The sequence below is a fragment of the Triturus cristatus genome, chromosome 6 (assembly GCF_964204655.1).
Source record: "Triturus cristatus chromosome 6, aTriCri1.1, whole genome shotgun sequence".
NCBI classification, from domain to species: Eukaryota; Metazoa; Chordata; class Amphibia; order Caudata; family Salamandridae; genus Triturus; species Triturus cristatus.
The window spans coordinates 95088096-95102930 of record NC_140589.1 but is presented as its reverse complement, the minus strand read 5'-3'; positions in this window follow the sequence as shown (position 1 = coordinate 95102930).

The following is a 14835-nucleotide window of genomic DNA, read 5'->3' as shown; positions in this document are numbered from 1 at the left end:
CAAAGTTCATTAGTTTAGTTAAGGGGCGACAGGTGCTTGGCAAATTGGGGGGGACGGGTGGGTCGATAATACCCACAGTGCAGGGTAGCATAGAGGGGGGAGATTTTCTTGTTGGGTTTTCAAAAGTACATGATATTAGTACACTCTATTCAATGCATATTCATAACACCCACCGGCGAAAGGGAGAGGGGAAATGGAGAGATTAACAAAACGTGCACGTGCACACCCGCACCTGAGAGGCTTGGTTATTTTCGGAGCGGAAACCTGGAGAATGGCAAAGGAGATAACGACCCCCCTTGAAGGGCAAGGCCCAGTGCGGCCGATGTCACACGAACCAGTCAGACGTGATCTCTGGATCATGACCTGGAACGTAAATGGCCTAGGCAACAAAATTAAATGCACCATGGTGTTTACAGTATATTCAACGGCATGCACAAGATGTAGTCATGTTGCAAGAGACACACGTGATGGCCACTACATAAAGAGCAATGGACAGATTTGGTTATAAGCTTCAGGTCCATGCTGGGTTCACATCGGGGTCCAGGGGAGTGGGGCTACTGGTCAAAAAGTCGGTACCAATAGTGTTCAAGCAAACATGGCAAGATGAACTGGGCAGGTATGTCGCACTCTCCGGAGTATGGGAGCGCCGAGCTATCAACGTCTGCTCAGTGTATATACCGCCGAAAATGTACTCAAACACATTGCCTGAGTTGAATGCTTTGCTACTACGGCTGCATAAGGAGGTGACTTAAACGCAGTAATGGACCCTGAGATAGATAAGCTATCACATGTGAGGGGCATGGGAGGGACGGACACCCTAAAGGCCTTTGTGGAGGCAATGGGATTGGCTGATATCTGGCACGTACACAACCCACAGACCAGACAATACATGTACTATTCAACTCCACACCATGGTTACTCGCACTTAGATTACTTCGTGATGCAAGCGGTAATGTCTGGGTGCTTTCGTAAACAACACTACATAAGGCACGTGGCCTATCTGGCCACTCGCCAGTAGAGGTGAGACTAATGGGCCTTACAAAATCAAATCTACTGCCACTCTGCATTGACCCCTGGCTCCTTAACTTAAGAGCAAACAGATGAAAGATAAGATAGGTGAGCATACGGTACAATATTTTTAGGACAACTTAGGCTCCGTAGAGTCATCAGTTGTGATCTGGGAGGCATATAAAACAGTAATACGGGATACACACAGGCGCTGGTGGGAGTATAAAAGAAAGAAAGGAAACTACAGTATGAAGCGCTTGAAAAGGAACTACTCCAATTAGATAAGAAATTAGCAACGATGGCAAAGCCAGACCCTCGACTGGCTCATATGCTGTGACTTTCGGCCTATCTCTCTCCTTCCGTTCCCTATTAAAATCTTAGAGAAGGCGGTGAGCAGATCCCTCTCGAGTTATCTTGAGGCCAACCGTCTGCTGGACAAGGACCAGTTCGGCTTCCACCCATGCCACGGAACCGAGTCTGCATTAGTCACCATGATGGACTCGTTACGGATGCGGGCTGACACAGGGAGCCCCGCTGTTTTGGTGCTCCTAGATCTGTCAGCCGCATTCGATACTGTGAGCCATAAAACTCTGCTGGGACGGTTGACGGAGGCTGGGGTGGAGGGCCAGGCACTACAGTGGCTTCGTTCCTACTTAGCAGGAAGGCACCAAATGGTGACTATGGGTCCTTTCGTCTCGGAGAACACACCCGTGGACTTTGGAGTTCCACAGGGTTCCAGCATCAGCCCCATCCTGTTTAATATATACCTGCAGCCGCTATTTTCCATCATTAAAGCGTTCGGGGTGGAGCTGATCAACTATGCGGATGATACTCAACTGGCCTTCTCTCTGGAAGGAAAACAGGCAGTTCCCCTGGAGCAGTTCCAAAGCTGCATGAGGCAGACTACGGACTGGCTGCGGAGAAACTGCCTGCAGTTCAACGGAGACAAAACTGAACTGCTGCTCCATGCACCAACAAAACAGATCCAACATCTACCAGTGGATCTCAGGCTTGCTCCGGACACAGCCCCACTGACGCCAGCTAGCACGGTACGGAATCTGGGGGTTTTATTCGATAACAACCTCCAGCTGGTTTCACAGGCTAGTAAAACTTCCAGCACCTGTTTTGGTCTGCTGCGACTTCTACGCGGAATTCTTCCGCTGCTGCCTGCAGGCTCCTGCAACACGGTCGTCAGAAGCATCATCCTCAGCAGACTGGATTACTGTAACTCTCTGTACCTCGGAGCCCCCAATACACTTTGCAGGGGCTACAGAGAGTTCAGTCAGCTGCTGCCAAGTTGGCACTCGGTCGCAAGTTTGATTCATCCTCCACCCAGGCACTAAGAGAACTACACTGGCTACCCGTTAGAGAGAGGGTCCTTTTCAAGTCTCTGTGCCTGGTTCATAAGGCAATTCATGGAATAGGCCCGATCCCACTCCAGGAAAGATTCGCCTGGTACTCCCCCGTAAGGCAGCTGCGGTCATCTAAGGCCAATCTGCTGGTACAGCCCAGCTTCAAACGGGCTAGGCTGGGGGGGAGGGCCTTTAGGGTGGTCAGAGCCCAAAGCTGGAACGCGCTCCCACCCAAACTCAGACAGACGCAGTCACTGGTGGAATTCAGAAGGAGCCTTAAGACCTGGCTTTTCCCAGCAGCATGATGTCCCCGACTTTGCCTCTTCGTGCGATAAAACATCTCGTCTGGTCAGAGCGCCTGGATACCCGTAGGGTTACAGTTCTTCTGCGCTATATACATTTTTTTATACTATTTATACTATACTATACTACACTAAAACAGCAAGAGTTGCGCAACACTGTGGAAGGAAAAGCCAGGGACCATGCAAGTGAAACCCAGCGGAGAATATACAAAATAGGGGACAAGGCTACCAAATTGCTATCATGGCTCGAAAAGAGGGATAGAGAGAAGAGTCAGTTATTGAAGACCACCAATACGAATAAGACTATCTTTCTTGTATCTGTCGGGATCCATCTGTAGATCTTGCGGAGCATGCGGAGGGTGTTGAAGCAGGAGGAAGAGACGGAGTTGACTTGCTTGGTCATTGAGAGCGTTGAGTCGAGGATGATTCCCAGGTTGCGTGCGTGGTCGGTGGGTGTCGGGGCTGCCCCCAGTGCCGTCGGCCACCAGGAGTCATCCCAGGCTGAGGGGTTGGAGCCGAGGATGAGGACCTCCGTCTTGTCGGAGTTCAGCTTCAGGCGGCTGATCTTCATCCAGTCGGCGACGGTCTTCATTCCTTCGTGGAGGTTGGCTTTGACGGTGATGGGGTCCTTGGTGAGGGAGAGGATCAGTTGAGTGTCGTCTGCATAGGAGATTATGTTCAGGTTGTGCTGTCGGGCGACGTGTGCGAGCGGGGCCATGTAAATGTTGAACAGTGTCAGGCTGAGGGAGGATCCCTGGGGTACGCCGCAGATGATCTCGGAGGCTTTGGAATGGAATGGGGGGAGGCGGACGCTCTTGGTTCTGCCAGAGAGGAAGGAGGTGGTCCATTCCAGAGCCTTGTCTCGGATCCCTGTGGCGTGGAGGCGTGCGCGTAGTGTGCGGTGGCAGACGGTGTCGAAGGCGACGGAGAGGTCTAGGAGGATGAGTGCTGCGTCCAGCAGGGTTCTGATGTCGTCGGTGGCGGCGTTGAGGGCAGTCTCGGTGCTGTGGTTGCTGCGGAACCCTGACTGGGAAGGGTCCAGGATTCTGTTTTCTTCGAGGTAACGGGTTGGCTGTCTGTTGACGATTTTCTCGATGACCTTGGCCGGGAAGGGGAGCAGAGAGATGAGCCGGAAGTTCTTGAGGTCTCTTGGGTCTGCCTTAGGTTTTTTGAGTAGGGCGTTTATCTTGGTGTGTTTCCAGCTCTCTGGAAAGGTTGCGGTCTCGAGGGAGAGGTTGATGACGTTGCGCAGGTGGGGTGTGATGGAGCTGCTTGCTTGTTGAAGACGTGGGGTGGGAATGGGTCTTACGGAGAGCCGGAGTGGATTGTGCTCATGGTCTTGATGGAGTCATCGATGCTCACGCTGGCCCAGGCTAGCAGGAGGTTGTGGTCGATGGTGTGCGGAGGGTCTGTTGTGTTGCTGTCTGTTGGGGCTTTCTGGGTGTTGAAGATGTCATGGACGTCTGCTATCTTGCGGTGGAAGAAGGTGGCGAGGGAGTCGCACAGGGCTTGCGACGGCGGGATGTCGTTGGTGTTTGAGCTGGGGTTGGAGATTTCCTTCACGATGTTGAAGAGCTCCTTGCTATTGTGAGCGTTGTTGTCGAGGCGGTCTTTGAAGGAGGTCCTCTTGGCCGCCCTGATGAGGTGGTGGTGGTTGCGGATGGCGGATGAGAGGAACCAGACAGACAAGAGGAGGGACAAAGAGGTTGATTGACCACTAGCAAACAAGGATTTTTAAAGGACACTGAAGCAAACAAATGACAAGCCATGGGCTGGCTGTAAGCAAGAGAGAAAACACAACAGGTCTTGAAAGCAAGACTTAAAAATTATACAAATTCACTGAAAAAAATAAAGGTCGCAGGGACATTATAGTTAGGCATTAGCATTTAAAAAAACAGAAATTCAAAGAAAAAAATAAAGTTTGAAGGCCATTATAGTTAGGAATTAGCATTTAAAAAACCTTAGACATTCACTGAAAAAAACAAAGGTTACAAGGAACATTATAGTTTGGAATTAGCATTTGAAAAAAAACTTTGAAATTCACTGAAAAAAACACAGGTTAGAAGGACGTTATAGTTAGGAATTAGTATTTAAACAACCTTTGACATTCACTGAAAAAAAACAAAGGTTATAGGGACGTTATAGTTGGGCTCAGATTTTGTGGCCTCGGAATTCAATTTATCAAACCCCAGAGAAGGTTGAAGTCCCCGGGGCTATGGGGAGGAGGGGGTCATTGAGGCATCCAACGCATTTTTTCTGCTAAAGCCTTGGGGAGGTGACGGTCCCCGGAGCTGAGTGGGTCCTAGTGCCCCCCCTCCCTCATTATAAAAATGCCCCTAGAACCTGGTCCGCCCAGGGGCGAATACTTAGCAAAGCGCAGGAGCCAGCACTTCTATTTTTTCCAGCAGGATACAAAATTAAAATTAAATAACAAATTTCTTTGGCCTTGGGTGGTCCCTGTTAACTGTGGGCAATGAACTCTGCTCTAGCAGAGGTCGCGGAGATTCGTTAACTACCTGCCACATAGTGGCGTTAGCTACTGCACCCACAACTCTTTAATACGACAACTTAACCTTTACATGTTAATACGCATATAACCAATTCACAAAAGTGAACTTTGAATAAATATTAGACAATGAGAGCGGTGATGATTTTGGGGTCACCCCTAACCTAGGGGGAGGACCAAGCGGATGCCTTGAACACAAAGAGCATATCATGCTGAACGATTTGGTGTTGGTCCCAACCTCCTATGACCACCCCAAGCAAAGTTATGGGGGAAAAAATGACAACCAAAGGCACAGCCAAGCATTACGGGGCGAGATTCTACAGTGCAGTGAATATTATGGTATTAGCTCTCAGTTGAGCCGAGAGAGCCTGCCCCTTGAGGAATGTTTTGATATTGGATACTATAATATTCACTGCATAAGAAAGGTCTACTGTTTTGTTTATAATAGGAACTTATGCACTGCAAAAATTAAACGTTCATTGTTTAATTTTGTAAACTGTAATACCAACTTACATTGATGACTTTTCTCTTTTTATACTGATGAAAAGCACCATCTATTGAAGTAATGTAATTTACTAATTAGTTCTTTCTGTGTTGTTCAATAAAATTTAATTTTCAAGGTACACACTGAGGCAGGGAGTACAGCCACTGAGACCTCCAGACACACACCAATATAGCCACTCCTACACTCTTTCACACACTGATACATGTATTCACATACCCACCCACTCACCCTTACAGTCACTTACAGACCAACTCACTTACCTATACAGCTACTAACACACACACTCACTCACACAGCCAATCAGACACCTACTCACAAACCCATATAGTCACTCACACAACCACTCACTTGCCCATGCAGCCACTCATACACCTACTCACTCACAATACAACCACTCACACACCCATTTACTCACCCATACAGCCATTCACACACCCATTCATTAGCCCATATAGCCACTCTCACTAGCACTTCTTACTCAGTCATACAGCCACTCACACACCTACTCGCTTACTCATATACCCACTCACACAACCACTTATTCACCCATACAACCACTCACACACACTTACTCCTATTTATACCTACTCACTCATCCATTTACTCAGTCATACAACCACTCACACACCCATATACCCACCCACACACACACTACCTCACTCATACAATCACTCACATAACCACTCACTCACCCATACTGCTAATCACACATCCACTCACTCACAGTAACATCACTCACAGACCCACTCTCTCACCCATTCATTCACTCACACAACTACTCATTGTCCCATAACGCCACTCACAGCAGCACTTACCCATACAGCCACTCACACACCCACTCAGTCACTCATACAGCCACTCATACTAGTACTCACTCACCCATACAGTAACTCACACCCCCTTTACCTCAATTATACTCAATGACTCAGTTAAACTAATATATATATATATATATATATATATATATATATATATATATATATATATATATATATATATATATATATATATATATATATATATATACCGGCAGGTGTTTACATTCACATACAAACAGAAAACACAGTTATTCTTTCTTTAAACTAGATAAGGTGGTTAAAAAGAGAATTTGTTTTACTTGCTTTTTTTTTACTGTTTCTGAAGTTTTTTTTATTTTTTGGGGTGTATTTTTTCATTTTTAAAATAGCAACTAGAAAAATTAACCTAAAAGCATGACATGCACAAAATATGTGCAACAGTTTGAACTCCCCCCCCTAAAAAATTAATACCTGTGGCACCTCTTTTTGCTTCAAGAATAGCAGAAAAAGACTGTTCACCAGCAGCCAAACTTTATTGAACTTTCTATAAAATTACCCCACGTCAGCCAATTTAGGGATTACAGCAAGAATGTTTTCGTTTCCAGGCACGAGAATAATATTATCAACAGCTAGCTGCCTGGTAACAGGTGCTGATGCTGCTTCTCACCCTTTTTCTGTGCAGAACCAATGGAGGGGATGAATAGTTTGCAGGTGATTAAGCATGGAGTTGGTCCCATAACTGTATTTGTTGGCAGTGCCTCTCAAAAGAATTATTGAACACAGTTTATACTGCACCTGCCTTGCAACACCTTTTTTTCCTCAGAAGGGATAGTAACAAAAATTGTCAAGCAATGCTCTCTTTTCTTTTTGGCAGCTGTTTCTCCTCATTGGAAGAACTGTGGTCTTCTGGTTCTGGGGTGTGAGCAGAAGTTGAGGCTGCCATTTTTAAAATGAAAAAGTGCCACCCAAAACAATCAGCTGTAGTCAGATATGTCAAACAACACAGCTGCACCCATCCGTAAAAAAGGTAGGAAGGGCACTTCCTCTGTAGAGGCATGAAAACTGTTTTAACAAATCATATCCCCTTATTCCTGTGTCACATGGGTTTTGCGGTGCAGTTGCAATGACATTGCAACATCAAAACGAATGCTGAAATATGTATTATAACGTGTGTAACATTAAATCACTTATGACTACATACATAAATATATAACATTAGTAAATCTCTTACATCAAATATGCATTTTGAAATGTCTATATATAATTTTTTAAGTGTTTTTAAAACTCATGCTTGTTTCGTGAATGTCTTGTGGTACAGGAAAATATGTGTCGGTACAATTAAAGAAGGATTCATGAATATCAAAAAAATTATTTAAAACATTTCAGCAAATCATGTAAATACTAAGCAACTGCAATAAACTCAGGTATGTGGATATGGTGCAGCAGCTAAAGTGACACCGGAGCAAACAGAAGAGTGAGAACACCCAAGTTCATGGAGAATAGCATTTGGTCTGAAAATATCAAGGAACACCAGCAAAAAATTCAAGTGGAAAGCCCTGGTGCAGCAGGTGCACTGTCACTGGAGCAGGCCAAAGAGTGCAAGCTGTCAACTTCACAAGCATCAGCAAACAACCACTCACACAGCCATTCACTCACCCATATAGCCACTACCATAGTCACTCACTCACCCATACAGTCACTCACTTAGTCAACCATACAGCTAATCATACATCCACTCACACACACACATATAGCCATTCACCCGCACTCAACGATACATAGAACTACTAACACACCCATCCTCTAAAGTCACAGGTTATGGGTGCAAAAATGTAATTAATTCAAAAACTTTAAATACACTGAAACAACCAAAGGTCACAAGTATGCTATAGTTAGGAAAAATTTCTGAAGAAAACAAAGGTTACAGGGGCGGTATAGCTAAGTAAAAAAATATTCAAAGGTTAGAAATTCATTGAAAAAGCCCAAAAGGTTACAGGTACGTCATATTTAGGAAATAGAATTGTAAAAACCTTTGAAATTCACTGAAAAAAAACAAAGTTTACAGGGACGTTATAGTTAGGCTCAGGTTTCAGTCATACAAAACCATAGAAATTCAGCAGTTGTAGTTACCTGAGCTAACTATAACTTATGCCCCAGCAATGCACTTCAAATGTCCTCACATATTATATTACTCATAACATGGCCAGATGACATCTCAAATGACATCACTGATAACATCACTGATGACATCATCCATAGAACCACTCACAAAGCCACTCATACCCCATACAACTTATCATACACCCAGTCACACATCCACACAACCACTAACATACCCATCCACAGATGCATACAACTACTCACACACCCACTCATTTATCCATACAGGCACTCACACAACCACTGACTCACTCATACTACCACACACTTACCCATACAGCTACTCACACATCTAATCATCCAATTAATCAACCATACAGCCACTCACATAGCCAGTCAATCACCCATATAGCCTCTTAACACAGCCATTCACTCACCCATACAACAACTGACACGCCCACCCACTCACTCACGTAACCACTTGTTCCCCAGCGGTCTACAGCGCTGGGACGCCCCGTTGCTGGGGCAGCTGTGCGCTTTACAAGTCTACAACATTTACATTTACATACCTATTCACATATCCATACAACTAATTACACACCATCTCACTCACCCATTCAGTCACTCTCCAATACAGCCACTCACACACCAACTCATTTAATCAAACACCCATTCAAACAGCCAGTCACTCACCCATACAGCCACTCATACACCCAATCACCCCACCAATCAGCTGCTCCTACACCCACTCACACTTCCATAGACCTACTCAATAAATGGTGCAGCCACTTACACACTCAATCACTCACCCATAGAGCGATTCACACAGACATTCACCAATACTGCCGCTCACAGATATACTCACCCACCATAGAGCGACTCACACAGCCACTCACCCACCCATACAGCCACTCACACACACTCACCCACCAATACAGCTACTCACACTGTCACTCAATCACCTCCACACATACTCACACCCCCACATATTCATCCACACAGCCACTCAGAAGCCGACTACAACACTGATACAGTCACATAGCTACTCAGATGACATATATTAGAAACAGTATCACTCATTAGTAGTACAAAAAGAATAGTTATTTAACTTATGCAGTAGCTAAGTATATATTTTAAAGTCTTAGAAACGTTTACAAAACACTCTCTCTGGATGATGTCATCAGTGATGTCATTTGAGATTTCAGTGATGTCATCAGTGATGTCACTGACCATCTATGTTCGTTCTAATTTTTTTCCACTGTGTGTGCCAGTGTGAGATCTCTGTGTGCTGTGGTCAAGGCTACGTGCACCAAGGAATGGAATATTCTTGCGAGTGCTGTGCTTAGCAAGATAAATCAGTGTCAATTACCATTTTAAACTTTTTTATGACAAGAGTGAAAACAGGTGCATTTCACACATATCGCTCTATGTAATAGAGTCTTGAGACAGTTTTTCAATGTAGATACAAACCATCATGACATGAATACTTACTCTTTTGGCACCTTCAACCCAGGTTTAAAAAAGGACAGGACTTATAAGGTGGTACGATTATATGTTTTTATTAAACAGCAGGGTTGATTCAAGAAGTCAGAAGAATGAGGCAGCTATTATTAAGCCGGAACTGGGACCTAGGCTGGACCCAGTGAATTATCCTGACATCTTTCCCAGTATAATTTCTCAGCACTGGGACACATTGAGCAGTGCCCGCAGGTTGTCTGCTTTCCTTTCCGAGCAGGAATCTGCAAGCGGTGAAGGGGCTTTCCTATTTACCATTCCAGGTAGGTCAAACACAAAAGCCTAATTTAAAGAGCCATCAGCTCTCCTATTGTTTGAGAATGATCCTGGCTGGGAGCCACCTGGGCCCTAATCCCTGGATGCCAATGCAATGGAGGGGAAAAAGGGACACAGCTTATTAATTTACAAGTCCAGTATAGTTAAAATAAACCTTTGGGGCAGTTTTTTTTACTTTGATCACCCCTTATATATAAGCTATATGCTTGTACTGTAAGAAGATAAAAATTGTATGTTAAGGATTCATAGCTGAGAGAAACAAAAAGACAGGATTTAAAATGTAACACAGTGCCTAGGGTTGTCTGTAGTTATAAGATTGTATTACTATGCAAAGAAACCCCTTTTAGCATTCTTTTATGAAACACTGAGAAAGAAAACAATAAAGTTCTAAAGCCATGACTTGCAGTTTACAATCAGCGTGTTGATGCTGCTTCATAGCTCACTGTGCTATATTAGAAGGATTGCAGTTTATGAACTGCAAATAATAAAATCTGTGGAAAAAACAAAAACCAACTTACCTATCTGTATAAAATAAAAATATGTGGTCTGCTTGTTAGACAATGTGCTTAGCATGAGACACACTTACCATCTATGCAAAATTGTGAGTAAAAACTGTAAGCCAACAAAACTCAGATGTCTCCAAAAACTACATTAACCACCAGAGTTATCTCAACACTATTATAAGGCCTGATATTTGCCAGGCACACAAATATCTTGCAGAAGGTACCGTAACCTCAAAGATATTTTATAGTGCAGCCTTTGTGACCAATTAATCCCTACATATTTATTGGCATGTTCATCCTTGTTGCCAATTGCTTCGTAATTGTTGTTTCTTTGCAGCAGAGTTTTAAAAAAGAAAATGTATAAGTTTACAGCAAAACTCTGGTTTTCATTACTCCGCTCCTTTTGAACATGACAAACCTGCCTATAAAATTCAAGAAAGTGTATTTCTTGAACATGCTGAAGCATTTCTCCTTAGTACATCAGATTATTTGGAAAGTATTAAAAGTGAATGTATTTAAACATGAACGGAGAAACCGTCAATCACATAACCATGTCAGCTACCCCACTGTGGATGAAATGCAGGCCACTTCCATCACGGTAAATAAATGCTCTAGACAATACATTAATCTCTGCATTGTACCTGGCCCCAAATGGCGCTGCTGCTAGTGATTTATTTTCTCCAGTTTTATATAGGGCAAAATAGGCCTGAGGGCATTGGTGCTCTTTAAATGAGCACCTATCACATTACACAAAGACACATTCATTGTTTATAGGCACTGCAAGATTAAATGATTTGCCCAGACTGGCAGGATTTTGAACATGTACAGCTTGGGATCATTTTTCTCAAACTTTTTATAGGGGTTAACATGCCTCTCTCCCCTCTGAGTCTTTTTGTGAGAGGAGGGAAGGTTGTAATAGCAGTTTGAGTTATCTATTTAGAATTCCCAGCGGCCTTTGGCTTTACTGTTTTGGATGCCCCAAAATTACAATATGATCGTAGCGCCTCAACCAGAGCCTTCAGAATGACTACAGACTTGCTGAAACTGGAATCTCTACACAGAGACCTGAAGTTGGGACACAGACCAGAAGATTAGAAGTTGCTCAGTGAGTAAATGCTAATTTGTGGGTATTAGGAAGGCCTTTTCAAAGATTTATGAGGCCGAACGCAAAATAACAAAGTTTATCCTTGCCAGGATTTGAACCTGTTTCTCAGGTTCCAAAGTCGGCAGCGCTGACCATAACGCCAAACACCTCTTCACCATTCTGGCATGCCCCCAAGAATAGCAGACCAAGCAGCAAGTGTAGAATCTGCAACCTCTCTGATGTTCCAAGTCCAATGTGCCAGTGGCAGAACAGCTGCTCTTCTGATCGGCCTTGCAAAACGGCCACCACTGCTCCTTGCACTTCGCCAACAAAGTGACTTTTTTTGGGCATATTTAAGTAAGTGGTCTCTTCATGACATGCGCTGTTTGGGAGATTGTGTGCGCACTGGAGAAAGGCTGTGTGCGCGTGCACGTAAGCGCGCATGTTAGAGGGAACTATGCTGACCATGTCCTGAGTGATGTAGTATGTGAGGTCTTAAGCAGTGCATTGCGGGCACGTAAGTTATAGTTAGTTCAGGAACAATAACTGCTGAATTTCTGTGGTATTGTACAAGTGAAATCTGAGCCCTACTATAACGTCCCTGTAACCTTTGTTTTTTTCAGTGAATATGCATATATATATTTATTTATTTTAATTTATCTTTTAGAGTTTTATATAACACAAACATGACCCAAGAGGGTATCAGAGCGCATTACAAATGAACAGGTGAGCGAAACAGGTTAGTCAGGCAATAATGAACAGTAAAAACAATCACAATAAAAGTACAGGAGGCAGTAGAGCCTAGGCGGGGGTGAATAACTACAAAGAGTTTAACCTAACGCCATATAAATGCTAAGGGTGAGAGAGACAGGTAAGGCAGGCAATAATGAAATCAATCACAACGATAGTACCATAAGTTTCACCCTGATAGGGGCTTGTCAGTCATGTGCAGCTTGGCTCTACTGGCTTTTGGTTGATTGTGTTCCTGTTCAGGGAGGACCTGACATGAAAGTTCGGGCTGGACTGTTCCTATTGGAGCAGGGTCATGGCTGATTTGCATAGGGCTGGGTTTAAACTGTGGTGGCATGTTGAGCAAAAGAACAATGGTTTGGAACTAAGACTACTCCGACAAATTGCCAGTGGTTAGACTTATTGTAAGCATTCCTCCCATCACCATTTGTGTGTTTGATGTACCACTTTAAGTGGCAAAGGAATGCCTAGATGTGGGTCTCGTGTTCACTGCGCCACTGGTACCGAGCTATACCTTAGTGAAGAGCCCCAATCAGGTCGAAACCGATTTTGGGCCATTGGATTTAAATAATACCGCAAGCGATTGCTAGTGATAGAATTATTGGAAGTATTTCTCCAATCAACTTTTGAGTGTTAGATCGTGTGGGTAAGTGCATGTGCAGGAAGCACTCTGTTGTTAGGTGCCATAGCAGGTGCCACCTTGTTGGTAGATGTCTGTTCAGGGGACTCATTGTGGGTACACACATGCAGCACTCAGTGGATACCTTTGCAGGTGGCATCCTGAGGATAGTGTAATATTGCAGGCTGAGGGGTGTTGCTCCACGCGCCCTTGGCCTCAGTTTGGCAAGTGGTTTATTCCGAGGGTCACGTGACCCAAGTTAAAAACAAATGGGTGGAGCTGCGTCGAGGCAGTTTGCCAGATGACCACTGGTGTGCCGACTCTCTATTACACGTGATTCCTATCACACGCACAGCATTCCGGTGGGGCCTAATCGCATGGCCACCCCTGTGACAAACTTGATGATGAGGACAGTCTCCTCCACCTTCACATCAGCAGCCCGTAGTGCCGGATCATGCCATCCCTCGACTCTGTGGGTGATCTTGCAGGTGTGAGCCTTCCAAAGTCCGGGGTATGTTGCACTGACCGGCCAATGCCTCCTGGCTCTCAACAGCTGATACAGATGGCGGCCTCCTCTACTGAATGGCACACAACCGACACATCCTGTAACTCGTGCTCGCTAAGCAACATTTTTGGCACCACCACTTAGGGGCTGCATGCTGTGTTCCCCAACTGGGCATCACATGGTTCCTCCTACTTGATAAACATTGAAAGAGAAGACATCTCTAGAGGTGATGGTGCAGATCGGAGCTTCCGAATCCCCTCTACTTCCACGGACGGAGTGATTTCGCAGTCACACGCGTACACAAACATCACACGCTGGTGGGGCCCATAACACCAACATTCATACTACCACTCTATCCGTGCCATGTATAAGGGGAAACACTTTTCAATACCTAACCAATCTGCATGTACCCTGAGGTTAATGGCATCAACTAGTTGCTATAGATTTGGTGAAACATCTTAACACTCTAAATATTCAATAAACATGACAATAAAATAACCACCCGACACAGTAATTCAAACAGAATATTGTTTATCTAAAATTGTAAGAAAAGCCAATTAAATGCAAGATCATCTTCTCCATATTTACCTATTCTGGCTAAAAGTCGTTTTCTAAGTCAGAAACGGTCCTCATCAAATAGCTAAAGTTCTCTAGCCGTCATGTAGAGTCACCGTCCTCTCCGTCAGCATCGGGACCTCTGATCATTGGTTCGGGAAGAAGTGGCGCTAGACCTCTCTAGTCTACTAATATTTATACCAAATTTACATTCCAAATGTTGCAAACATATCTTTTCAAAACAGTCGAATGGCGGAAATTAAGTCGTCTTGGTACATTAGGTTACAACGATGGATTTTCTCATGTATTGATAGTCTCAAATAATGAATAGAAATTAGAGGTCCATAACTAATTCGTTACTTCTACGGATGTCTCTTTAGGATAAAATGTATCTCATCCATGGGACCATTATAAGTTCATCAGGTCGGATTTGGGATTTGCAACAATTCTTCATGTTC